Source organism: Somniosus microcephalus, chromosome 5 (assembly GCF_052327205.1).
Source record: "Somniosus microcephalus isolate GS21.2 chromosome 5, FLI_Smic_1.0, whole genome shotgun sequence".
In the NCBI taxonomy this organism is placed as follows: Eukaryota; Metazoa; Chordata; class Chondrichthyes; order Squaliformes; family Somniosidae; genus Somniosus; species Somniosus microcephalus.
In genome coordinates this window covers 85,245,342-85,273,236 of record NC_140991.1, presented here as the reverse complement: position 1 = coordinate 85,273,236, position 27,895 = coordinate 85,245,342, and the positions used below count along the sequence as shown (strand labels likewise).

At 44.1% G+C, this 27,895-nt stretch overlaps 1 protein-coding gene across 5 annotated transcripts in view; it reads left to right on the top strand.

Annotated features, from left to right (window-relative positions):
- znf804b (zinc finger protein 804B) overlaps positions 1-27,895 on the top strand; it is a 1,078,762-nt gene that overhangs the window by 547,563 nt on the left and 503,304 nt on the right. The window contains exon 1 of one of the 5 annotated variants that reach the window (XM_085987929.1): positions 23,879-24,460. The exons of the other annotated variants lie outside the window; for them this stretch is intronic. The gene's annotated coding sequence lies outside the window, so the exon portion shown is untranslated. Of the gene's footprint in view, positions 1-23,878; positions 24,461-27,895 lie in introns of those variants that run through there. 5 annotated transcript variants of the gene reach the window in all.

The window sequence follows — 27,895 nt, the reverse complement described above, 5'->3', positions numbered from 1 at the left end:
ATGTTGGCCTTCGTAGCAAGAGGGTTCGAGTACAGAAACAAGGATGTCTTGCTACAGTTGTACAGGGCCTTGGTGAGACCGCACCTTGAGTATTGTGTGCAGTTTTGGTCGCCTTACCTGAGGAAGGACGTTCTTGCCATGGAAGGAGTGCAGCGAAGATTCACCAGGCTGATACCTGGGATGGCAGGAATGACGTATGAGGAGAGATTGTGTCGATTGGGCTTATACTCACTGGAGTTTAGAAGATTGAGAGGGGATCTCATCGAAACCTATAAAATTCTGTCAGGCCTGGACAGACTAGATGCAGGAAGGATGTTTTTGATGGTCGGGGAGTCCAGAACCAGGGGTCATAGTCTAAGGATAAGGGGCAAGCCATTTAGGACTGAAATGAGGAGGAATTTCTTCACCCAGAGAGTGGTGAACCTGTGGAATTCTCTGCCACAGAGGGCGGTGGAGGCCAGTTCATTAAATATATTCAAGAAAGAGTTGGATATATTTCTTAAGGCTAAAGGGATCAAGGGATATGGGGAGAAGGCAGGGACAGGGTACTGAATTTGGATGATCAGCCATGATCTCATTGAATGACAGGAGCAGGAGTAGGCCATTCGAGCCTGCTCTATCTTCTATGTTTCTATGTTTTGCATTGTAACTTCATCCAGCTCTGCAACCGCCACATCCCTGAACTCTCCATTCCTCTGACCCTGCCTTCTTGTGCATCACCTTCCCTTTTCCCCAACCATTGATGGCCGTGCCTTCAACCCCCTCGGCCCCACACTTTGGAATTCCTTCCCTGAAACCTTCCAACTCTCCACCTGCCTCTCCTCCTTCAAGACCATCCTTAAAAAACCTCTCTTTGGCTAAACCTTTATGTCAGCCCTCTTAATATCAACACCTTTGGCTCAGCATCCATTTTTGAATAAGCCTCTGTGAAGCTCTTGAGGACATTTGTCTACATTGAAGGTTCTACATAAATGCAAGTTGTTGCCTCATTGGTGGATAAATCCTAAATCAGAACACCGAGTTAGAATTAGCAACCTGAGATATATGCAAAGTAATGAGAACATGCATTACAATTTGGAAACAAAAAGAGAACTACACATGCTTGAAATCTGAAACAAAAACAGAAAATGCTGGAAATGCACAGCAGGCCTGTCAGCACTTCTGGAGAGAAAATGACAAATTAAATGACGTGTAATTCCAACATTTTCTGTTTTTGTTTAAACTTTGTGGTTCAATAGTACACACCAAAGAATTTTGGTCATGTTTATTTGCAACGCCAGATTTCTGATTAGTCCCCTTGGAGGACAAGACCAAATTTCTGATTGATCCCCTTAGAGGACAAAACACAACCAACAGTTTGTCTGGAGCGTGTAATTAGATCCTGCCTGCTGGAGAGTAATAAAGATCATTGCAATGTGTAATTTGATCCATTCACTGACAGCCAGGCCCCAGAGCTCACAGTGCTAACACTACTGCTTTCAGTGAACAGACAGGGCTCACCCTCCAGGAGTAGGAGCACTCACACTACTGAGTTTAGATAGGCAGGGGTGAGATCATGGAGGGATTTTAACATGAGGATGAGAATTTTTAAATCAAGGAGTTGGTGGAGAATGCTCCCCTTAATGTTTTTGTTGTTTGCGTGGCCCATTCAAAATATCGTGCATGCACAAAATCTCCGATTTAACAGGCAGTAAGCAGCCTGAGTGAGACCTCCAGACAGTTGTGCGGCGGCGCAACTTAGTGGGAACGTTGTTGGTGGACTATGAGCCAATATAAGTCAACGAGCATAGGAGTGATGGGTGAATGGGACTTGCTGCGTGTTAGGATACATGCAGCAGAGTTTTGGATAAGCTCAAGTTCATTGAGGGTGGAAGATGGGAGGCCGTCCAGGAGAACATTGAAATAGTCGAGTCCGACAAATAACACACAAATATAATGTTATGCATGTTGGAAGGACCAACACAGAATACTCTCTTTTTTAAATTCATTTGTTTATTGCTGATCCCTAGTTGCCCTCAAGGTGGTCGTAAGCTGCCTTCTTGAACCGCTGCGATCTGGGGGTGGAGGAGAGGGAGAACGTGGTGCAGGTGTGGGGTGGAAGAATGTGATCCAGGCCGATCAGAGGGCGGGAGAACATGATCTATCTTCCTATCTGGATCACATTTTGCTCCCCCCCCCACTTTAGACCTGGATCACGTTCTTCCCCCCTCCCCACTGTTCTCACTGTGCCTGCCCCCTAAACAAGTTCCTGACCTTCTCCGAGTTCTTGCCCTCCCCCCACCCCGAGCTCCCCTCCTCCCCACTCCGAGTTCTTGCTCTCTCCCCCACCCCGAGCTCCCCTCCCCGCCACCCACCCTGAGCTCCCCTCCCTCTTCAATCCCCTCTCCTCCACTTTGATCTCTATTTCCCCCTTCAATACTCTCTCCACTCTACCCCCCTTCGATCCCCTCTCCTCTCCCCTACCCCTCTTCGATCCCCTCTCCCCTCCCCCTCTCCTCTCCCCTCATTCCCCTCCAATCCCCTCTCTGCCTTCGATCCCCTCTCCTCTCCTGCCACTGCTTCGATCCACTCTTTTCACCACCCCCCCCCCCCTTCGATTCCCTCTCCTCTGCCCCACCCCATCCGATCCCCTGACCTTCTCCACATGGAACCAATGTAAGCATGGCGATGCAGGCTGCCCGCACCATTTGGTAATGTGCTGGTGCACCCGGTTCGAGTGCGTATGCGCAGGACCAAATAGGGGTGCATGCGCAAAGGAACCAGAACTCCGTGGAAATAATCACGGTGAAGAATGCCACAAAGAAAGAATTTAAGGCACCTGTGATATACACAATAGGAGCCAGGCATCCTATTCAGGGCCAGGGGAGAATTTCACACATCATTCAGTCAGTCATTCATTACACATCATAAGACTTTTGTGCTTGATTCACTGGAGCAGTTCTAGCTGCAGGTCCTGGGGTACTGTGTAGCCCAGAATACCAGAGGAAAACTGGGCCAAAAAAGACATACTTGATTTTTTCCTACTGATTTATATTGTTTGACAGTCTGCTGGAAAGAAAGCTTAAAGTTAGGCAGGTGGCAACATTAGGTCTGCTTAAATCCCACTGCAGCTTCGGGCCCTTTCCACCCACACTATAGCCTTAGGCTTATTCAGTCCCTAATTAATCTTTAGGCCCACTCAACCCGACTCCAGCCTCAGAACTGCTTAGGCAATTAGCCATGCCAGATCCTAGAGTGCTCACATGGGATGAGAGTGGAGCTGGAGCACTTGGAGCAGGCCTGCAGTGCCAGGGAGATCAGAGGTCCAAGAGCTGGAATTGCAGGAAGAGAGCAGAGATTAAAAGTGGGCTGAAATCCTCTCCATTTTGTAGCTCATGCTGAATAGTTGGAGTTGACCATTGTATTTGACATTTCTAACAATGAAAAATTGTTATCGAATGGTAGTTCACAAAAAGAGAGTGAAACTAGCAGTGTGATGCCCCAAGAATCCAAGCTATTGAGGTTGAGGAGGGAATGACACAGAAAGAGATGAGGCCATCATTAATCTCACCCAGTTTCTTCAGAATTCTGAAGAAAATAAATCTGGCTAGTCCTCATCCCTAGGAGTCAAGTAGCTTCCAAAGACCAATCAGATTCTAGAGGAAGAATGGAAATATGGGTCACAAGATTACCATGGACCAATCACTAGAATGCAACACCATTCCAATGGGCCAATCATGTAGCTAGAAGGAGACACACGCTCGCCTGACATGATTGATATATTGAAAGCGATAACATCTTCAGTATGTGTAATTTTTATTTTCTGTTTGATATAACAAAATTAAATAACTCCTTTGGGAACTTACAGGCATGTGCACAAAACATATCTGGCTCTTCAAAAATTCTTAATGGTCTGCCATGTAAATTACAGAACTAAAGTTTAATTACAACCTCTTGGATACATATGTTATAGGTGATTTATATGTCAGAAATAGTTATTTCCTGAAACAAAATAGCACATTTAGTCATAAAGACAGAATGCTGGAAATGCACAGCAGGTCTGTCAGCATCTGTAAAGAGAAAAGACAGGTTAATGTTTCAAATAAGGACCCTTCAGTGGTGACGCACCTAGTGTATTTCCACCATTTTCTGTTTCTGTTACAGATTTCCAGCATCTGTAAAAAAAATTCCTCGGCATCTTGTCACATATGAGGTCACATCTAAATTGTACACGCAACATGCTCGACATCCACAATGCACAAGTTGCAATGATGACGTCAAGTGATGACTTCACAAGAGCATGAAGCACAATGAGGAGCAGACGATGGGGCTTCACTTTGAGCAAATTAAACACTGCCACATAAACAAAACTCTTTTCAACTGTTTCCGGATCAAATCCCTTCCCCAGAGATTGCAGTCCTGATGCTGTGCTGCCGGAAGTACAGCAGGGCAGGACTTTTACCCGGATGTGTCACCTCGCTGTGACCCTGCCCCAAATCCTGGTTTGGGGTCATTTGAATATTAGGAAGCAGGTGCCTGTGCCATTTATGGCACGACTGGGCACCCACCCTGTGGTCTGGTGGGATAGCAGAGCAACACATTGCTGTTGTGTTGGGGAGACAACACATGCCAGTCTGGCTAAAGTTGTTAAACTGCCAGAAATGTATTCAAATGTGCTTCCACACTGATCTGTCAGTTAACAAATGGCAACTGATTTCTCTTGGATTGATTGCCATTTGAAAATGGCACTGTGGGCTCCACTTATGGTTCTGTAATGGCAAGGACACCTGCAAATGGACTTACCACTGGCCGTACAGTAGGTGGAATTGGTGAGATTTTGGTCAGCCCCCTAGTCCCTTGGAGATGCAGGCATATGGAGCATAAATTCTACATATATTGGAATTTCTGATTGCAGTCAGAGAGGAGCAGTAACGCAGGTTCCACCTCAAATTCCTGTCCTCCTCTCCCACTGCAACAGATATTTATTTCCCAAAATTCTAGAATTTCAAGGCACTTACCTTAATATAAATTGGATTTACAGCTTCTTGCTCATGGTTTATGTATAAAACATTGGTTTAATATTAGGGCATTACCAAGGATGAGGTGTTCCTGTAGAAGAGAGATTGAAGGCTCTTTTACCAGAGATAAGAAGGTTAAGGGATGACTTGATAGCGGCCATCAAGATTATGAAGGGTTACGATAAGGTAAATAGTGATAGATTGTTTCCACTGTTCAGCGAGCTGTTAACAAGATGGCACAAATTTAAGCAATGGTTAGAAAAAAATTCTTGAGGTTGGTTAGAATATTGAATTCTGTGCTACAAACAGTTGTTCAAAGAGTTTGTAATGATACTTGCATGAAAAAGAGAAAGATTAAAGGGTATGGGGAGCGATCAGGTGAGTAGGATTAGACAAGGTGGCTCATGGAGAAAAACACCAGCAGAGACTTGATGGGCCAACCAGTGCTGTAAAATTCAGTGATTTTTATGAATAATTCCCTGTAACTTCATGTTTGACTTTCACTAGTGTTCCACAAAGAAAAGCACTATTTGATGAAAGATCATGTAAAGTTTCAATATAGGTACAGCGTCTGCCGAACTCTTCGTCTGATCCACACTGCAGGATATATTCTCAGTTAACTGAAAAACCAACTATTTATACATCTCTCCACAGAGGGAAGTGTGTATGATTCTTTAACAGGTTTTTATAACAACTGAGGAGTACAGAGCCTAGAGCAGCCTGGTCTAGATATAGTCTGAAAGAAGACACCAATGAATATCAGTTTTTTTCCAATAGAGGGAAGCATCTACTGAATAACAGAACAATAGCCAACAAAACACATATTTGCAGAATTTAAAACCGTATACTGTTATTACATTTTTAGTGTAATCACTGCCCATGATTAGTATACATTAGTTTAAAGAAAAATATTTACTGATCAAATGAAGGGTACAGCAGCATAGTAGTTATGCTAGCAACCCAGAGGTCATGAGTTCAAAGCCTACTGTGGCAAGTTGTGAAATTCATTTGAATAAATCTGTTAATTTGTGGTTTAGTAATGAGTTAGTACCAGAAAAATGATTGTTGTTAAAATACAGCTAGTTCAATAATGTTCATGGAAGGGAACTTGCCACTCTTACCTGGTCTTGCTTACACATGACTAGTCCACAATATTGTGGATTGTCAATGTCCTCTGAAGCCACTCAGTTGTAATCAATCGCCACAGTTCAAAAATAAGGAAATATATTGGACAGACCTGTCGGCAATGACACAGACATTGTATCAAGACAAGACTTAGTCTTGACTCAGCCCAGTTTACTGTGAAAAGTCCTCTTCACTAAAATCTGAGGACTGGTGCCCAAGTTGGAGAACTGTACCACAGATGAGTCAAGCAACAGCCTAGCTGTGCAGATATGTCAGTCCAAGATAGCATTGGTAGAAGCGACCAGCACACAGTCCTTCTGAAGGCAAAGTTTCCTCTCTATAATGAGGATATCTTCCATTGTGTAGTGTGGCACTAAGTGGAACAGACTAATGACAGATGAAGCAACGCAGAATTGGGTATCCATGAGACAACAACTGAGGCAGAATGCCACCACAACCTGTAACTTCATGGCACAGCACATCCTTTATTCCTTGATCACCATCAAGTTGGAAGATCAACCCTGGTTCAATGGGGAGTGTTGAAGCATGTGGTAGGAGTAGCACCAGACATATCTTAGAATGAGATAATAAGCTAGTGAAGCTACTACACAGGGCTACCTGCATGCTAAGGACCAAAAACATTAGGCTATGGACAGAGCTAAGTGGTCCACAACCAACAGCAAAGCTCTAACCCTAGTCCAGTTGAGAATGGTAGTGAACAACCAGGCAAGTAACAGGAAACAGAGGTTCCATGAACATAGTCATACATACATAGAAGATAGGAGCAGGAGTAGGCCATTCGGCCCCTCGAGCCTGCCATTTAATGAGATCATGGCTGATCATCCAAATTCAGTACCCTGTCGCTGCTTTCTCCCCATATCCCTTGATCCCTTTAGCCTTAAGAAATATATCTAACTCCTTCTTGAATATATTTAATGAATTGGCCTCAACTGCCTTCTGTGGTAGAGAATTCCACAGGTTCACCACTCTCTGGGTGAAGAAATTCCTCCTCATCTCTGTCCGAAATGGCTTACCCCTTATCTTTAGACTGTGACCCCTGGTTCTGGAACATCCTTCCTGCATTTAGTCTGTCTAGTCCTGTTACAATTTTATAGGTTTCAATGAGATATACTTACTAGAGTTTAGAAGAATGAGCGGGTAAGCCCAGTCGACCCAATCTCTCCTCATACGTCATTCCTGCCATCCCAGGTATCAGTCTGGTGAATCTTCGCTGCACTCCCTCCATGGCAAGAACATCCTTCCTCAGATAAGGCGATCAAAACTGCACACAATACTCAAGGTGTGGTCTCACCAAGGCCCTGTACAACTGCAGCAAGACATCCTTGCTCCTGTATTCGAATCCTCTTGCTATGAAGGCCAACATACCATTTGCCTTCTTAACCGCCTGCTGCACCTGCATGCTTACCTTCAGCGACTGGTGCACAAGGACACCCAGGTCTCATTGCACTTCCCCTTCTCCCAATCTATTGCCGTTCAAATAATAATCTGCCTTCCTGTTTTTGACACCAAAGTGGATAACCTCGCATTTATCCACATTATACTGCACCTGCCATGCATTTGCCCAATCACCCAACCTGTCCAAATCATACTGGAGTTTCTCTGCATCCTCCTCACAGCACACACGCCCACCCAGCTTTGTGTCATCTGCAAACTTGGAGATATTACATCTAGTTCCCTTGTCTAGATCATTAATATATATTGTGAATAGCTGGAGTCCTAGCACCGATCCCTGCGGCACCCCACTAGTCACTGCCTGCCACTCGGAAAAAGACCCATTTATTCCAAGCGCTCTGCTATTACATCTTTTAAAATGGACTCTAGCATTTTCCCCACTACCAATGTCAGGCTTACCGGTCTATAAGAACATAAGAACATAAGAAATAGGAGCAGGAGTAGGCCAATCGGCCCCTCGAGCCTGCTCCGCCATTCAATAAGATCATGGCTGATCTGATCTTAACCGCCAATCTACTATCACAGAACCATCTCCTGAATCTAACAGAATTAGACACACGAAATAGGAGCAGGATCAGGCTACACGGCCCCTGGGCGCGCTCCGCTACCCACAGGGCCATGTCCAATCCGAACCTAGACTCATGTCCAAATTCCTGCCCGCTCCCCGTAACCCTTAATTCCCTTTACTTCTAGGAAACTGTCTATTTCTGTTTTAAATTTATGTAATGATGTAGCTTCTACAGCTTTTTGGGGCAGCATATTCCATGGACCTACCACCCTCTGAGGGAAGTAGTTCCTCCTCATCTCAGTTTTGAAAGAGCAGCCCCTTATTCTAAGACTATGCCCCCTAGTTCTAGTTTCACCCATCATCGGGAACATCCTCCCGCATCCACCCGATCCAACCCCTTCACAATCTTATATGTTTCAATAAAATCGCCTCTCATTCTTCTGAACTCCAATGAGTAGAGTCCCAATCTACTCAACCTCTCCTCATATGTCCATCCCCTCATCCCCGGGATTAACTGAGTGAACCTTCTTTGTACTGACTCGAGAGCAAGTATGTCTTTTCTTAAGTATGGACACCAAAACTGTATGCAGTATTCCAGGTGCGGTCTCACCAATACCTTGTACAACTGAAGCAATACCTCCCTATTTTTATATTCTATCCCCCTAGCAATGAAAGCCAACATTCCATTGGCCTTCTTAATCACTTGCTGCACCTGCATACTAACCTTTTGAGTTTCGTGCACCAGGACCCCCAGATCCTTTTGTACTTCAGTACTTTCCAGTTTCTTGCCATTAAGATAATAACTTGCTCTACGATTTTTCCTGCCAAAGTGCATAACCTCACACTTTCCAGTATTGTATTCCATCTGCCAAATCTCTGCCCGCTTACTTAGCCTGTCTATGTCCCCTTGCAGGTTTTTTATGTCCTCCTCACTCACTACTTTCCCTCCCATCTTAGTATCATCTGCAAACTTTGATATGTTACACTCGGTCCCCTCCTCCAAATCGTTAATATAGATTGTAAAGAGTTGGAGACCCAGCACTGACCCCTGCGGAACACCACTAGTTACTGATTGCCAGTCTGAGAATGAACCATTTATCCCAACTCTCTGCCTTCTGTTAGATAGCCAATCCTCTATCCATGCCAGAATATTACCCCCAATCCCGTGATTTTTTATCTTAAGCAATAATCTTTTGTGTGGCACCCGTTCCCCGTTTTCTCTCTACTTTGAATAGTAGGGTAACATTAGCTCCTCAACTATGGTGGAGCCCAGCATGTTACTGTAAGTGAAAAGACTGAAATGTTTACAAGCATAGTCAAGCAGAAGTGGGGAGTAGCCAATCTTCGAAGTCCCCACCGTTATATATGTCAAATTGGTTCACTTCATGCGAAGTGCACTGGAAGCAGCAAAGACTATGGGGCCTCAACAATATCTGCATCTACCAGACAATGTGGAAAATTGCCCAGGTACTATCCACAAAAACAAGATAATTGTAAGCTGGCCAATTACCACCCAATTAGTCTCCTCCAACTCATCGGTGAAATGATGGCAGTAGCCATCAATAGTGCCATAAAGTGATCTGCTCACTTGTGCTCAATTTGGGTACCACTAAAACCATTCAGCTCCATACCTCATCCCAGCCTAGGTCTAGATACAGCCTGCATAGACTCAGGCCATGATTTTGTTCACCTCAGCGAGTCCATGGCGGCCGATGTCAGTGGCAGATCCTGACCCTGCTGCTGGCTCCATCCTGCTGTGAAATGAATTTCCATTGATTGGGCTTGTTAAGCCCGCCCAGCGCGTTTCCTGGCCAATTAGAGGAAGTGGGTCTGGTGAGGTCATTTGATGACATGTCAGCTGGTTTCCTTAAAGTGACCATGGCTAACTTTATTTTGACATTTGTTCCGTCAGTGTTCTACAGCATTGAGGTGCTGCAGACACTGAATTACTGCACAAAGCTGCACCCAGGTTCTCCCATGACTCCCTCCATATGCTTAGCGGTCCTCTTCCCTTCCCATGGGGGGGGAAGAGACTTCCCCAGGAGACCAACACAGCCTGGTTGCACATTGCAGAGGCGGGCACAAGCAGGGATGTGGTCAGGAGGACCAGGGCGCAGTGCCGCAAACATTTCAATGATCTCAGTAGATCATGAAATGTTAGTACCAAACCACACTCAACCTCATCCTGCTGTGCCTCTCATCACATCCCCATCACTCTGCCTTCCCTACCCTACTCCTGCACATTCTTACTCACACCAACTTACCTTGAACTCCCACCCATCCCTCTTTATCTATATCATCACATCCCCATCTCACTAGCCACCCCTCACACTCACCCTCACCCTCATCCTAGTTCAATCATACCAACTAACAACACACAAGGGTAGACACTTGGGTGTTTGCCAATGTTCATGTAAGGCTTCTGTTAATGTGTCAAACATTGAAACCTCTATTTACAACACTTTGCGTTCTTGGACAGATTTGTGTGCACCTTTGGAAGTGGCTTAGTGAGTGGCAGTGAATGGGGAGACACAACGGTACCCCTGCAATGGCGATGAGTGTGAAAGAAATGGCTTGGGCATTGTAGGGCTGCTTTATGGTGTTGGTGTGGGGTGGTGCCAACCTGGCACATCATGTGACAGCTAGGGTGTACAGCATCAAGTGAAGTAAATCTGGCCATGGTGAGGCCATCCCTGGCCTCCCGGGCAGCACTGTGATTGGGTGCTCCGATGCCCTGTGTAGCATCAGTTGATTGCAGAGAAGTTTGGTGGTGTTGTTGGTGCTGCTGGTGTGCCTGGTGCTGTTGGTGTTGGAGCTGATCGTGGTGGGATTCTGAGGACCAAGGTGAGAGTATCAAGGGCACCCATGCTGATGGAATAAATGGCAGGTGAAGTAGAGATGACAGAAGCGATCTGTCAATGGTGAGAGGTAATGAGGTCAGACTGGATGGAGACTTGTGTAAAGACTTGCAGCATTCTGAAACTGTTGTGGAAATGTAGTGAGGAAGAGCTTGTGGCTGAGGGAAGATATCTCTAAGGTGGGAGCTTTTACTTTACATTTGAAGCTGTCAACTCAACAGCTGATTCAGAGGCTACTGAACTCCCACCTCAGCTTGACAGATGTGGTCCATGACCAGCGTGGACCCCATGGGTGAGCTGTCAAATGCAGAAGGTAAGCTGAAAATCATTCTTAAGTAATGGGTCCCCTGCCGCTGCGTGCCGGGTCTGCTCAGCGCGGACAGACCCGACATTGGGAAAGGTGCGTGGCGGCGGGATCCCGACCCGCTGTGGGGGAAAAAAAAACAATTTCCCACCTGACCCGCCATCGATCACACCCATTGAACCCCCCGAAAAATTCCAGCCTAAAATTCCCAAAGGACACCATAACAGAACTGTACACATTCCTGCAGCCAGACTTGCAAACCGGTGTCAGCACTGGGACAGCTCTGTCAGTGGCTGTCAGGTTATAGCTCTGTTAAACATTTATGCAGGAGGTTCCTTCCAACAAGATCTCTGGCACTTTTTCCTGAACTTCAATACACACTTTTGGCCATGGGCGAGACTGCCTTAATGTGCTCGGTCATCTCCTTCCATACTGCTCGGGTGGGACTCTATATTCCACCTTCCTTACATTGACATTCTCGCAGCCTGCATGTGCTGGCTGAGCCATCAAAATATTCAAATTAGTTTACAAAATATAGCTTGCCTCTACCCATACTTCCAGTGCCACAAAATCCCTTATCCATGCCTTTGTCACCGCTCGATTCAAATTCTCCAACACCCTCCCTGCTGGACTCAGACTCTCCGCCCTCCATAAACTTCAAGTCATCCAAAAATCTGCCACCTGCATCCCCTGCACTAAGCCTTATGACTTGAAGATGAAGAAGAAGAATTAGAATAAATTCTGTTAAATGCTCCTTAGAGGTATTGTGATATAACACATAATTAGAACCCTACGCTACGGCAAATTCTGACATAAACAGGGTTCTAACTGGTACATTGGGTGATACCATTCTTATTATGTTATTGTTAATCATTTGGTTTAGCTTTATAAATGACTCTTGGGGCTGCCATTCAGGTACACTGACTGTCATTTGGGGGCCTATGACATCAAACATAGAAAAATTATATTATAAATATTTCTAAGGTTTAAATTGATTTCCCTTTTCCCACAATTAGTTCTCCCTGAGTTATGCACCAGATCTTGGCCAAGAGGGTGGGCAGATACCTTTTCTCAGTACTCTACCAATACTACTCTTGAATTGGCTGCTGGAAGCTGGGCAAGAACAGCCTAGGTCGACTATCTCCTTCTTTGGTGCAGGGTAGCTTCAGGCAACATGGCTCAGATCAAGAACTCACCAGGTTAGGATTTGCAGACACGCACACCGCGGTGTGCGGCTGTTGGAGTGCAGAGCCCTAGGCTGCAACGTCCTTTACAATGAATAATAATGGTGTCACATGCTGTACCATATTCTATATTTGAATACAGAGTTGCCAGTAGAAAAAGGGCTGAATAAACAACACTGACCCCAAAAATCGTTGGGGGGGGGGGTTCTGTCAGTCTCCTGCCATAACTCAGTTTGCACAGATTCTCAGCCATTTCCAGGAGTTTCCAACATGCCATATAAAGGGAAGAACCTCCCTCCAACCCCTACAAGGCAAATATTGTTTGTAGGGGGTCGGGGCACCCTACATTGGGAGTTCCTGCTTGACCAGCTTAGTTAACATATCTCTGGAAGCTGGTACCGAGTGAGTTGAGGAATACTGATCTTCAGATAGCCGAAAGTGGACTTTGCCAGAGACTCATGCATAAAATGACCCATGTATTGAGCGACCCTGTAAAATTCCACTCAAAAATCCTGAAAAATTGATGGCCCTAATATAAGATGATGGTCTCAATGTTAAAGAACTTTTATCCATCAAAATTCTCATTTCCATGTCAGCTGGCATTCACAAGTATATCTTCTCTCTGTTCTTTCTCATTTCAACCAGCACTTTCTTACTAGTTCCTACCAGTTTGTGCAAAGTACTGTATGTACGCACTAAGCCTAGAAATTTATATGCCTGCTTGGGGTTAAAAATGTGGGGGTGGGGGAGTTTTTTGTGTGTTGGTCTACCTCATAGTGACATCTCTAAACATTTTGAACCCAGCAGCAGCAAAATATCAATACTTTCATATGCGCTGTTGCCATCTGCTGCTGCTCCTCTCCCATCCTCCAGCACTTTGATATTCAAATAGCAACTCACCCTCCTGACTTCAATCCTGACTGCCATAGCTGATTTTAAAATTTTCCTTGCATCTAGCCTACTGGGCTGTAGCTGATGTGGGAGCCAGGAGCGGAGTTAGGAATTGGGAGCGAAAGTTGCCATTTAAATAGAACAATGTTGGAAGGACAGAGCAGAGCAACTGTTGACAGGAAAGCACAGGTACGTTGCTGCTATTGGGCCTAGCATCTTTGGGGAATTGCTTCCCTCGGGAAAACCTGACATAACCTGCCACAACGGGGTTAATTTTAATCTAACTCACCAGTCGATAAACCCACGGGATTGGGAGGAGCTCCAGTTTTACACCCTGCCCAATATTACTCTCCTTTGACTTCAATGGAAAGTAAAATCGGGCGGGTATAAAACCAGCGTTGCACCCAATCCCGTCGGTTTCCCGCTGGACGGGTTAGCTTAAAATTGCCCCCATTGTCTCAACAGGATAAATTTAGTGAATGCAAAAAATGCACAATGGTAATAATTGAATAATCGCTTGATAAAACCTCTGTTTGATCTCTATTAACGACCCGGACTTGGGTCTACAGGGTATAATTTCAAACTTTGCAGATGAGACAAAACTCGGAAATGTAGTGGCTGAAGGGTCAATAACGAGAGGGCACAGATCTAAGGTGATTGGCAAAAGAACCAGAGGCGACATGAGGAAAAAACTTTTATGCAGCGAGTGGTTAGGATTTGAAATGCACTACCTGATAGGGTGGTGGATACAGATTCAATAGTAGCCTTCAAAAGGGAATTGGATAAATACTTGAAGGAGAAGAAATTGGAGGGATGTGGGAAAAGAGCGGAGGAGTGGGACTAACTGGATAGCTCTTCGAAAGAGCCGGCGCAGACTTGATGGGCCGAATGGCCTCCTTCTGTGCTGTGCTTTTCTATGTTAGTAACAGACTGGTGAAATGGGCAGACACATGGCAGATGAAATTTAACAGAGAAGTGTGAAGTGATACATTTTGGCAGGAAGGATGAGGAGCCCCAATATAAACTAAATGGTAGAATTTTAAAAGGTTCAGGAACAGAGACCTGTGGGTGTATTTACATAAATCTTTAAAGGTGGCAGGACAAGTTGAGAAGGCTCTTAAAAAGCATACGGGATCCTTGGCTTTATTATGAGGCATAGGGGGGAAAATTCAGTTGGTAGCGCCACCTGTTAGCGCCTTAAGAGGGCGCTAAGTGGGGCGCAAAGGAACCAGCGCCCGGGCGCGGCGATATCTGCGCCTCTCGCGAAATTGGCCGGACATTTTGCGGTGGCGCTAAACAATACCGCCACGATCTCCTGCGCCGGCAGATCGTGACATCAGTCGAGTGCACAAAGCCCCGTTAGCGCCCCGGACCGGAAATTGAGTGGCTCCCCCTGCCTTACTGCCTGCCGCTAGCAATGACAGGTTGAGGGGAGCGTTATGCTGTCAGAAAGGGACTAGGGGAGCGCTATTTAAAGGCAACCACTTCCTGCCTTTTTTTGACGGTGACATTTTTGCACCACACATTCTGAGAGAGAGAGAGAGGGAGACTTCTGGAGAGATTCAATGCTGTGTGAAGGAGTTTTGGATACTGAGCAGCACTTTGCAGGTTGGTTTTGATTTGCCCTTCCTTGTATCGATTTAGAAGAGACTATGGGGTCTGCACTCTGAGCTCTTCCCCTGGTTCTCTCCATTGTTCTTTCCAGCAGATTTGATGTACAGGTCTCTCCAGGCCGAAATTCAGTCTGAGAGTCAAGGCTGCAATCAGCAGGGTGTGGAGGGAGAGCAAGATCAACCCACCCCTTTAAGATAAAAACAGAATATGCAGGAGAAACTCAACAGGTCAAGCAGCATCTGTGAAGAGAGAAACAGATTTAATGTTTCAGGTCAATGACCATTCTTCAGAACTCCCCTTTAAGAATTGGACGGTGCCAGTGTGTCTGTGTTCCGTTGCTGACTGAAATCACATGAGCTTCGCCAGCGCTGTGAGGTAGCGCCTCGCTCCTCGGCCTTAGCGCCTTAAGAGAAGTGTGTAGCGCCTGATTTAGTGCTCCAATCACCTCCAGGGACGATAAAAGCCAAGTTTGCTGTCGGAGGTGATAATTAGCGCCAGGCGCTAAACTTTGCGCACCGCCAATAATAGCGCCCCAAATGGGGCGATACCGAATTTTTCCCCCATAGAGTGCAAAAGCAAGGAAGTTATGCTAAACCTTTATAAAACACTGGTTAGGCCTCAGCTGGAGCAGCGTGTTCAATTCTGGGCACCTCACTTTAGGAAAGATGTCAAGACCTTAGAGAGGGTGCAGAAGAGATTTACTAGACTGGTACCAGGGATGAGAGATTTCAGTTATGTGGCGAGACTGGAAAAGCTGAGGTTGTTCTCCTTGGACCAGAGAAGGTTAAGAAGAGATTTGATAGAGGTGTTCAAAATCATGAACGGTTATGATAGGGTAAATAAGGAGAAACTGTTTCCAGTGGCAGAAGGATCGGTAACCAGAGGACACAGATTTAATGTGATTGGCAAATGAACCAGAGGCGACAGGAGGAAACATTTTTTTTACACAGCGAGTTGTTCTGATCTGGAATGCACGGCTTGAAAGGGTGGTGGAAGCAAATTCAGTTGTAACTTTCAAAAGAGGATTGGATAAATACTTTAAGGGAAACAGTTTACAGGGCTAGGGAGAAAGAGCAGAGGTGGGACTAATCGGCTAGCTCTACCGAAGAGCCGGTACAGCACAATGGGCCGAATGGCCTCCTTCTATGCTGTATCATTCTATGATTCTATAACACTGGTGTTGACCAGTGCTAATTTCAGCAGATCACAAGATACACTCAACTAGAAAAGTGCACAATATCTATTGCCAGTTTGTGACAATAAGTAGGTCATTACCTTGAGATTTTCTAATTAAATCGTCTCCATCCTGATATTCTTGGATATTCCTCAAGCGTTTCTCACCATTCTAGCCACATCTGGAGAGTTTGAGCATTTTAGGATAGTCAGTCAGTCAGTGACAGTGCATTATTGCTTTTATTTCAAGTGTTACATTACCATTGGAAATTTCTGGCAGGAAGAATAGAAATTGCTGTGTGGCAACGTGAGAACTATTAGGGGCAGGACACCTAAAACGATGGAAAGAAGACTACAATTACCTTAATAATTACTAAAAAAAATTGGCCCGCTTCCAAGATCCAATATTGTTGCAATTGAATGCATGGTTATTCATTCTCTCCCTCATTGATTTTATGTAGGAATTTCTTGCTCCCTAATTCACATTTTTGATGGCACTGCACCGTTACAATCTTTCTAAGGAATGAAGAATGCAATGTCTCGGTGTGATGTGATATTATATGGTGTTCTGTGCGCGTTCTAATTTTTCAAAAGCTGCTCTGGAAAATTGTTTATGGAGCAGGTCAGCTGGCGAGTCAGTGCACTGAATTTTTACATGGGGCACTGAAATTCCTGATTGTCTTTGTTTCTACTGCAATGTTCTTATGGTTATTGCATTACTTTCCATCTTTTTACATTTAAACTTTAATTTTCAAATTCAGTTACAGAATAAATCATTTATTTATACTGTAACCTCTTGTTTCTATTTGTGCTTCAGCTGAAACCCCTTAATTTTGTGCAGAAATGCTGCTGGTTTGCAGTGCTTTTAATTTCACTTTGTACCCTTTTTCAGCCTCTTTGTTTTGTATCAACATTTCTTTAATAAAAATACATATCCGAAAGATAAAATACAGTCCCTGCATATAATCCTTTATTCTTTGGAATGTGCTCGAGAAGCTTGTAGTCATTAAAGTCTGTATACGTTTTGGTCTGTTACACTTCATTTAAACATTTCCCTTGGTTACAAGTCCTTTGACATGTGATTTTCAACCGTCTTTAGTTAATAGGTTTGTTAGTTGTATTCCATGGCCCTGAATTTGCGGTCGGAGGCTTCCCGCGGGGAAATGCCTCCGATTGCAAATAAAATACCTGCGTACATGGTGGTCCGGGAGGTACAGAAACTCACGGTCCTGGGCCTCTCCGGGTACCCGGGGGAAGAGGCCATGTTCCTCAGGGGTGCAGGCATATCGCGAGCGCCCCTGGGATCACGTGGGCCAGCCCAACGAATGACAGAAGGGAATCCCCATTCATGCTTATGGGGATTCCGTATGTACGAAAACCCCATAAATATGAATGGAAATACCCCAAAAATACATCCACACTTCAAATAAATTAAAAAAATATCACATTTAAAATGACATTTAAATATTTAAAGCCAAAATTTAATTTTTTGAAAAATAAATTTACATGTTTTAAAAGGAGCTAAAAATAAACTTACCTTATTTCACAGGTTTTTAAATGTATAAATTATTGCTAAAATTTAATTTCTGTTTTTTAAAACTCTTACGCTGGTAAAAGCAGGCCTTTCACGGGCATTCGCTGGGCAAATAGCGCAACTCTCCACCCCCACAGATGCCCTTTTCCCGGGGATGCGGAGGATTGGTCAAGAAAATTCTTGACAGATGGCAAGTTCCGGGTTTTAGCGCATGCGCAGCACATGCCTAAACCTGGAACTTGCGCGGCCCCTTACGTTTATGGAACTTCCTTGCTCTCTTATTGATACTTTTTTCTGGTTCACCTCAATGTATTTAATTTCTTTCTTCAAAGTACATTGTTATGAGGATGATGTTCTGTTAAGAAATGCACATGTGTATTTCTTAATGGAACACCATCTTTAGAACAATGTACTTACCAATTTCTTTTTGTTTGGGGAGGAAAAGCTGTGTGATGCCATGTATAAGCAACATTATGCCATGTTTCAGGAAGATTTACTCGGTTTGTAAACAAATCAAAAAATGTCAACCATTTGCTCACCAGGACAGTGAGAAGATGTTTGATACTTTTCATGTGGTTTGATGAATGTAATATTTACCATTACTTGCTTTTCAAATGTTCATCAGATGCTTTTTGCAGTACAACAATAACTGAACGTTCCATGAAATCCACTCCGACAATGGGTTGCTTACAGCATAGGATTTGACAGCAGCAGTTCAGAATGACTCTTTTTTAAAATCATAGAAAGTTACAGCACGGAAGGAGGCCATTTCGGCCTATCGTGTCCGCGCCGGCCAACAAAGAACTATCCAGCCTAATCCCACTTCCCAGCTCTTGGTCCGTAGCCCTGCAGGTTAGAGCATCCCAAGTGCACATTCAAGTACTTTTTAAATGTGGTTAGGGTTCCTGCCTCTACCACCCCTTTCAGGCAGTGAGTTAAAAGGTATGTCATGGCTTGCTACAGTATCTCATAATTAAATGAGATCTTTGCAATTAATTCTAATGTTAATAAATTGTTAATGCAAGATTACATTGCATGAATGTGCTTGATCTCTAAATGGAACCTGAAACCATAAATAGGACTTGTTTGCTCCTTAGTTAATTGTATTCCAGAGCTCAGTGAATGCATACCACTATGCTACTATATAGCTGTACACAATCATTGATTAATACAGAAATATTTTGACCTCTGGAGCAGTATTGTACTGGAGCTGTAACACTGAATTAAGTTAAAGATGTTTGCTTTAATGAAAAATGGGTTTGGTGAATCATTTGCTGACTTCATGCATTTCAATATATATTTATGTTGCAGTATTGTGCATTTGTGAAAAAAGATCTGAACAATTTTGTGAAGATCGTGCAGCTTTAAACAAAATAAACCACAGTAAATAAATCATTCTTGTCATAAATGATATGAACTGTAGGAACAAACACATTTATATGGGTGTTGCCTGAATATATTTGCAATTGCTGTACTTACCAGAATGCTGCTTTTGAACCAGCTGAGTCCTCGAATCATTTAACCCTACGATATCATGTTTGTAATACTTTCCGGTGTTCGGCTCGAGCAATTCTGCCAGCCGTTTGAGAAAATATTTATCTGTAGCAGAGTGGATTTTTTCCCAGATAAAATGGGCCCGAAACATCATTGTGAACCACACCATTTGGCCGGCACGGACACGATGGGCTGAAATGGCCTCCTTCCGTGCTGTGTTGTCTGCCCGGTGCCAGGGTTAAGGACATCTCTTCTGGGCTGGAAAGAAACTTGGAGTGGGAGGGGGAGGATCCAGTTGTCGTGGTCCATGTTGGTACAAACGACGTAGATAGGACAAGGAAGAAGGTTCTGTTAAAGGAGTATGAGCAGCTAGGGGTCAAATTAAAAAACAGAACCTCAAGGGTAATTATCTCTGGATTATTACCTGAGCCACGAGCGAATTTGGCTAAGATAAATAAAATTAAAGAGTTAAATGCGTGGCTCAAAGACTGGTGTGGGAAAAATGGGTTTTGCTTCTTGGGACACTGGCACCAGTACTGGGACAGGAGGAAGCTGTTCCGTTGGGACGGACTTCACTTGGCCAGTGCTGGGACTAGAGTCCTGGCGAATCATATAACTAGGGCTGTAGAGAGGGCTTTAAACTAATTAGTGGGGGGGAGGTTGCTAGGGAGCAAATAATAAAAATGACAATGGAGAAGGTCATATACTTAGGTAACAGTGGGGGAATTAAAAAACAGAACGTGTCAGGAAGGGACAGAAGGTATGGAGTAAAAGGTAAAGTAGTAAAAGGGGAAAAAACAGGAACTAAGTGTCACAAAACATATTTGAAAGTTCTTTATCTGAATGCACGTAGCATTCGTAACAAAATGGATGAGTTAACGGCACAAATAACTACATATGGGTATGATCTTGTGGCCATTACAGAAACATGGCTGCAGGGTGACCATGACTGAGAATTAAACATACCAGGTTATTTAACAATCAGGAAGGACAGGCAGGAAGGAAGGGGAGGTGGGGTGGCTATGTTAATAAAGGAAGGAATCACTATAATAGAGAAATGAAATAGGGCCAAAGGAGCAGGATAGTGAAACAGTTTGGGTGGAGATAAGGAATAATAAGGGGAAAAAACACTAGTGGGCGTAGTCTATAGGCCTCCGAACAGTTGCAACTCTGTTGGACAGAGTATTAATCAGGAAATAGTTGAGGCTTGTAATAAGGGAGCAGCTATAATTATGGGGGATTTTAACTATCATATTAACTGGACAAATCAAATTGGGCAGGGCAGCCTTGAGGATGAGTTCATTGAGTGTATTAGGGATGGGTTTCTTGAGCAGTATGTAACTAAACCAACCAGGGGGCAAGCAACCTTAGATTTGGTCCTGTGTAATGAGACAGGATTAATTAAAAATGTCCTAGTAAAGGATCCCCTTGGAATGAGTGACCATAACATGGTTGAATTCCATATTCTATTAGAGGATGAGAAGATTGGATCTCAAACAAGCGTGCTGAGCTTGAATAAAGGAGACTATGAACGTTAGACTTGATTAGAGTGAACTGGGAAAATAGATTAAAGGGTAAGACGGTACATGATCAGTGGTGTACATTTAAGGAGTTATTTTGCAACTACCAAAAAAAAATATTCCACTGAGGAAGAAAGGGTGTAAAAGAAAAGATAGCCATCCGTGCCTAAGTAAAGTAATTAAGGATAGTATCCAACTAAAAACAAGGGCATATAAGGTAGCCAAATCTAGTGGGAGGATAGAAGATTGGGAAGTCTTTAAAAGACAACAAAAAATAACTAAAACATTGATTAAGAAAGGGAAGATAGATTATGAAAGTAAATTAGCAAAAAATATAATAACAGATAGCAAAAGTTTCTATAGTTATATAAAAAGAAAAAGGGTGGCTAAAGTAAATGTTGGCCCCTTAAAGGATGAGACCGGGAAATTAATGGTGGGAAACATGGAGATGGCAAAAATGCTGAACAAATATTTTGTATCAGTCTTTACGGTAGAGGACACTAAGAATATCCCAACACTGGACAAACAGGGGGCTCTAGGGGGGGAGGAGCTAAATACAATTAAAATCACTAAGGAAGTGGTACTTGGTAAAATAATGGGACTCAAGGTGGATAAATCCCCATGACCTGATGGCTTACATCCTAGGGTCTTGAGGAAAGTGGCGGTAGGGATTGTGGATGCATTGGTAATAATTTTCCAAAACTCCCTGGACTCAGCAAAGGTCCCGGCAGATTGGAAAACTGCTAATGTAACACCCTTGTTTAAAAAGGGTAGTAGGCAGAAGGCTGGAAACTACAGATCTGTTAGCCTAACATCTGTGGTTGGTAAAATGTTAAGAGTCCATTATTAAGGAGACAGTAATGGGACATTTGGATAAACATAATTTAATAGGACAAACTCAGCATGGTTTCATGAAGGGGAAGTCATGTTTGACAAATTTGCTTGAGTTCTTTGAGGAAGTAACATACAGGGTGGATAAAGGGGAACCAGTGGACGTAGTGTATTTAGACTTCCAAAAGACATTTGCCAAGGTGCCACACGAAAGATCATTGCTCAAGATAAAAAATCACGGGATTGGGGGTAATATTCTGGCGTGGGTGGAGGATTGGCTCTCTAACAGAAAGCAGAGAGTTGGGATAAATGGTTCATTCTCAGACTGGCAATCAGTAACTAGTGGTGTTCCGCAGGGGTCAGTGCTGGGTCCCCAACTCTTTATAATCTATATTAACGATTTGGAGGAGGGGACCGAGTGTAACATATCAAAGTTTGCAGGTGATACAAAGATGGAAGGGAAAGTAGTGAGTGAGGAGGACATAAAAAAACTTGCAAAAGGACATAGACAGGCTAAGTAAGTGGGCAGAGATTTGGCAGATGGAATACAATACTGGAAAGTGTGAGGTTATGCACTTTGGCAGGAAAAATCATAGAGCAAGTTATTATCTTAATGGCAAGAAACTGGAAAGTACTGTAGTACAAAGGGATCTGGGGGTCCTGGTGCACGAAACTCAAAAAGTTAGTATGCAGGTGCAGCAAGTGATCAAGAAGGCCAATGGAATGTTGGCTTTTATTGCTAGGGGGATAGAATATAAAAACAGGGAGGTATTGCTGCAGTTATACAAGGTATTGGTGAGACCGCACCTGGAATACTGCATACAGTTTTGGTGTCCACACTTAACAAAAGACATACTTGCTCTCGAGTCAGTACAAAGAAGGTTCACTCGGTTAATTCCGGGGATGAGGGGGTGGACATATGATGAGAGGTTGAGTAGATTGGGACTCTACTCATTGGAGTTCAGAAGAATGAGAGGCGATCTTATTGAAACATATAAGATTGTGAAGGGGCTTGATCGGGTGGATGCAGTGAGGATGTTCCCAATGATGGGTGAAACTAGAACTAGAGGGCATAATCTTAGAATAAGGGGCTGCTCTTTCAAAACTGAGATGAGGAGAAACTTCTTCACTCAGAGGGTGGTAGGTTTGTGGAATTTGCTGCCCCAGAAAGCTGTGGAAGCTACATCATTAAATAAATTTAAAACAGAAATAGATAGTTTCCTAGAAGTAAAGGGAATTAAGGGTTACGGGGAGCGGGCAGGAAATTGGACATGAATCTAGGTTCGGAATGGTCATGGCCCTGTGGGTAGTGGAGCGGGCCCAGGGGCCGTGTAGCCTGGCTCTGCTCCTACTTCTTGTGTTCTAATTCTGTGTTAGATTTCAGGAGATGGTTTTATTCCTGTTCCTGGCTGGGGTGGAGATCGCCTTTACAGAAGGTAAGTACTGTAGAAAATATAGGGACAGAGTGATCTCCTGGACGAGTTTCGATCGCCTAGATGGGTCGGAGAGGAATTTCCCAGATTTTTTCTCCCAAATTGGCCATTGGGTTTTTTAAAATCTGGTTTTTCGCCTCTCCCGGGAGATCACATGGGTTCGGGTGGGATGGAGAGTGATAGTAGATTTGAGGTTAGGATCAGATCAGCCATGATCTTATTGAATGGCGGAGCAGGCTCGAGGGGCCGATTGCCGATTGGCCTACTCCTGCTCCTATTTCTTATGTTCTTATGTAACTTTCTACGATTCTATGATTCATTGTTATAACAAACAGAGTCAGTCAGCTGGGTAACAGAGTGGCCAATACTGAAGTAATGAGAATAGCCTGCATGCAGTAAGAGAGTCAGTCATCATAGCTCAGCTGGTCATAGACACAGTGAAAGTTCACCATTGCACGTTCTGTGTGCCAGTTCCTGCAGCTGATTACTGTTACTACTTTTCCATTTCAGGGCCACTTGGACTCAGTTCCACCATCCCAGCTTTGGGAGTAGAAATCCTTGCCGGTGAAAGTGCCTTTGTTGGCAGCTGCTCAGCAAGCGGAGTCAGGAAATCGTGGTTTGTGGAACTTGCTGGCTTGCCGCCTGCTTTGCACTGTGTGCAAGCTTCCTGGCCTGGTTATCTGCCGGTGGTGCTCTCTCTCACACTTTATTGAGCAGCCAAATGTATTCAAATTAGATCATAGAATGGCCTCCTTCTGTGCTGTAACCATTCAGCCCATTAAGCCCGTGCCTGCTCTCTGCAAGAGCACTTCAGATAGTCCCACTCCCCTGCCCTTTCCCCATAGCCCTGCAAATTTTTTTCCTTCAGGTACTTGTCCAGTTCCCTTTTGAAAGTCACGATTGAATCTGCCTTCACCGCCCTTTCAAGCAGTGCATTCCAGATCCTAACCACTCGCTGCGTAAAAAAGTTTTTCCTCATGTCGCCTTTGGTTCGTTTGCCAATCACCTTAAAGGCAGTCGAAAATCTTACTGTATTCTTGTCCTGCTTAAAGCGATCATTGAAAGCCAGCAAAGGCCAGCCAGTCGAGAAGGGATCGCTTAAAGGTATGCTTTTTTTCCCCCCTCATCATTCCATGTCTTTTAGTGCTCCACGTCACAGGATATCACACAAGAGGACAAGGAAGAATAGAGAAGCCATACCAGGGAGATCAGATTGCAACAGAGCCATACTACCCACATTGACTATTATGCCACCAATCATATCCAGAGCTTAAGTACAGTCACCCGGCATTGACAGAGAACAATGTATTTTGCAAACTCATAACGGGCAAGGAGGTGATTGCAGAGCTGTGCCATCTGCTGCAAGGAGACATGCAGTCAACTTCCATCATAGAAACGGTATTGCCAGTGGGAGTCAAGATCACCATTGCCCTCAACTTTAAATTCTTTGCCTCCTTCTGGACCAGCATTGGGAACATCTGCAGTGTCAATCAATTTGCTGCTCACAGATGTATTAAACAGGTGAGTGATGCACTGTTGATCAGGGCCAACATTTTCATATTCTTTCCCACTAAATAGCAACAGCTGATGGATTTCCAAGGTACAGGGGCTCATTGACAACATCCATGTTGGCATCCAGGCACTGGGATTCTGCTCCTCTTCTAGAACCACCGTTTGTTCCTTCTCACCGAAAATGGCTCGAGGTTAATTTCTAGGCCTTCATTTCTCTGTCCTCACTCTTTGTTCTGTTTGACAACACTAACCCAGACTCACTGCATGTGGTCTGAATAGCTGGGTCACTGAGCAGTTGATCCATGGGACAGCGCAAGACATCTGATCTCCCACCCATACGATGGTTCAGTGGTGCTTGCAAAGACCACAAAATGATTGGTGCATTCATCTTAACTGCTTGAAAGCTTCACATTCCTGGTCAAATAACCACTCTTAACTCATTTGGAACCATTTCCAAAAATCAATCCCTTAATATTAGGTGATTAAAAACTTGTGGAATCTGTCACACTTTAAATAAAGTTTCCAAATATCTTCTATTTCAATAACCAAATTTTCAATGTATTAATAAATGATCCCTAATTTCTTAAACTTTTGGCTATGGGGTTCAGATGTTAAGGCATCAAGAACAGCACATTTTACAACATCATAGTTCATATGATGTTCTTGAACAGAGGATGGTCTAAGATAGATTTACAGTGTATGTATGTGAACACACAAAGCATAGCAAACAAGGTTGGTGAGCTACAGGTGCAAATAGCCACATGGGAATATGATGTTGCGGCAATAACGGAGACCTGGCTCAAATAAGGGCAGGATTGGGTATTAAATATTCCTGGATATAAGGTGTTCAGCAAAGATAGGAAGCTTGCAGGGAACATAAAAACTGACTGAAAAAGCTTCTATAGATATGTGAAGAGAAAAAGATTGGTGAAGTCAAGCGTAGGTCCCTTGCAGTCAGAATCAGGGGAATTTATAATGGGGAACAAAGAAATGGCAGACCAATTAAATACATACTTTGGTTCTGTCTTCACAAAGGAGGACACAAATAACCTCCCAGAGATGTCGGGGAACATAGGGTCTAATGAGAAGCAGGAACTGAATGAAATCAGTATTTGTAGAGAAATGGTGTTAGGGAAATTGACGGGATTGAAGGCCGATAAATCCCCAGGGCCTGATAATCTACATCCTAGGGTGCTTAAGGAAGTGGTCCTAGAAATAGTAGATGCATTGCTGGTCATCTTCCAAAATTCTATAGACTCTGGAACAGTGCCCATGGATTGGAGGGTAGCTAATGTAACCCCACTATTTAAAAAAGGTGGTAGAGAGAAAACGGGGAATTATAGACTGGTAAGCCTGACATCGGTAGTGGGGAAAATGCTGGAGTCCATTATAAAAGATGTAATAGCAGTGCACTTGGAAAACAGCGACAGGATCGGACAAAGTCAGCATGGATTTACAAAAGGTAAATTATGCTTGACTAATCTACTGGAATTTTTTGAGGATATGACTGGTACAATAGATAAGGGAGAACCAGGTGTATTTGGACTTTCAGAAGGCTTTCGATAAAGTCCCGTATAAGAGATTAGCGTGCAAAGTTAAAGCACATGGGATTGGGGGTAAGGTACTGACTTGGATAGAGAACTGGTTAACAGACAGGAATCAAAGAGTTGGAATAAATGGGTCTTTTTCCGAGTGGCAGGCAGTGACTAGTGGGGTACTGCAGGGATCGGTGCTAGGACCCCAGCTATTCACAATATATATTAATGATCCAGACAAGGGAACTAGATGTAATATCTCCAAGTTTGCAGATGACACAAAGCTGGGTGGGCGTGTGTGCTGTGAGGAGGATGCAGCGAAACTCCAGTATGATTTGGACAGGTTGGGTGATTATACTGCATCTGCCATGCATCTGCCCAATGTGGATAAATGCGAGGTTATCCACTTTGTTGGCAAAAACAGGAAGGCAGATTATCATAGAAACATAGAAGACAGGAGCAGGAGTAGGCCATTCGGCCCCTCGAGCCTGCTCCGCCATTCAATGAGATCATGGCTGATCATCCAAATTCAGTACCCTGTCCCTGCCTTCTCCCCATATCCCTTGATCCCTTTAGCCTTAAGAAGTATATCCAACTCTTTCTTGAATATATTTAATGAACTGGCCTCCACTGCCTTCTGTGGCAGAGAATTCCACAGGTTCACCACTCTCTGGGTGAAGAAATTCCTCCTCATTTCAGTTCTAAATGGCTTACCCCTTATCCTTAGACTATGATCCCTGGTTCTGGACTCCGCAGCCATCAGAAACATCCTTCCTGCATCTAGTCTGCCCAGGCCTGACAGAATTTTATGGGTTTCAATGTGATCCCCTCTCAATCTTCTAAACTCCAGTGAGTATAAGCCCAATCGACACAATCTCTCCTCATACGTCATTCCTGCCATCCCAGGTATCAGCCTGGTGAATCTTCGTTGCACTCCTTCCATGGCAAGAACGTCCTTCCTCAGGTAAGGCGACCAAAACTGCACACAATACTCAAGGTGCGGTCTCACCAAGGCCCTGTACAACAGTAGCAAGACATCCTTGTTCCTGAACTCGAACCCTCTTGCTACGAAGGCCAACATACCATTTGCCTTCTTAACCGCCTGCTGCACTGCATGCTTACCTTCAGCGACTGGTGCACAAGAACACCCAGGTCTCTTTGCACTTCCCCTTCTCCCAATCTATTGCCATTCAAATAATAATCTGCCTTCCTGTTTTTGCCACCAAAGTGGATAACCTCACATTTATCCACATTATAGTGCATTTGCCATGTTTCTGCCCAATCACCCAACCTGTCCAAATCGTACTGAAGTTTCATGACATCCTCCTCACAGCTTACCCTCCCACCCAGCTTTGTGCCGACTGCAAATTTGGAGATATTACATCCAATTCCCTCGTCCAGATCATCAATATATATTGTGAACAGCTGGGGTCCTAGGACCGATCCTTGCGGTACCCCACTAGTCACTGCCTGCCACTCGGAAAATGACCCGTTTATTCCAACTCTTTGCTTTCTGTCCACCAACCAGTTCTCTATCCAAGTCAATACCTTGCCCCCGATAGATTGTGAAAAGGGGAAGTGCAACGAGACCTGGGTGTCCTTGTGCACCAGTTGCTGAAGGTAAGCATGCAGGTGCAGCAGGTGGTTAAGAAGGCAAATGGTATGTTGGCCTTCATAGCGAGAGGGTTCGAGTTCAGGAACAAGGATGTCTTGCTGCAGTTGTAAAGGGCCTTGGTGAGACCACACCTTGAGTATTGTGTGCAGTTTTGGTTGCCTTATCTGAGGAAGGATGTTCTTGCCATGGAGGAAGTGCAGCAAAGATTCACCAGACTGATACCTGGGATGGCAGAAATGACGTATGAGGAGAGATTGGGTCGATTAGGCTTATATTCGCTAGAGTTTAGAAGAA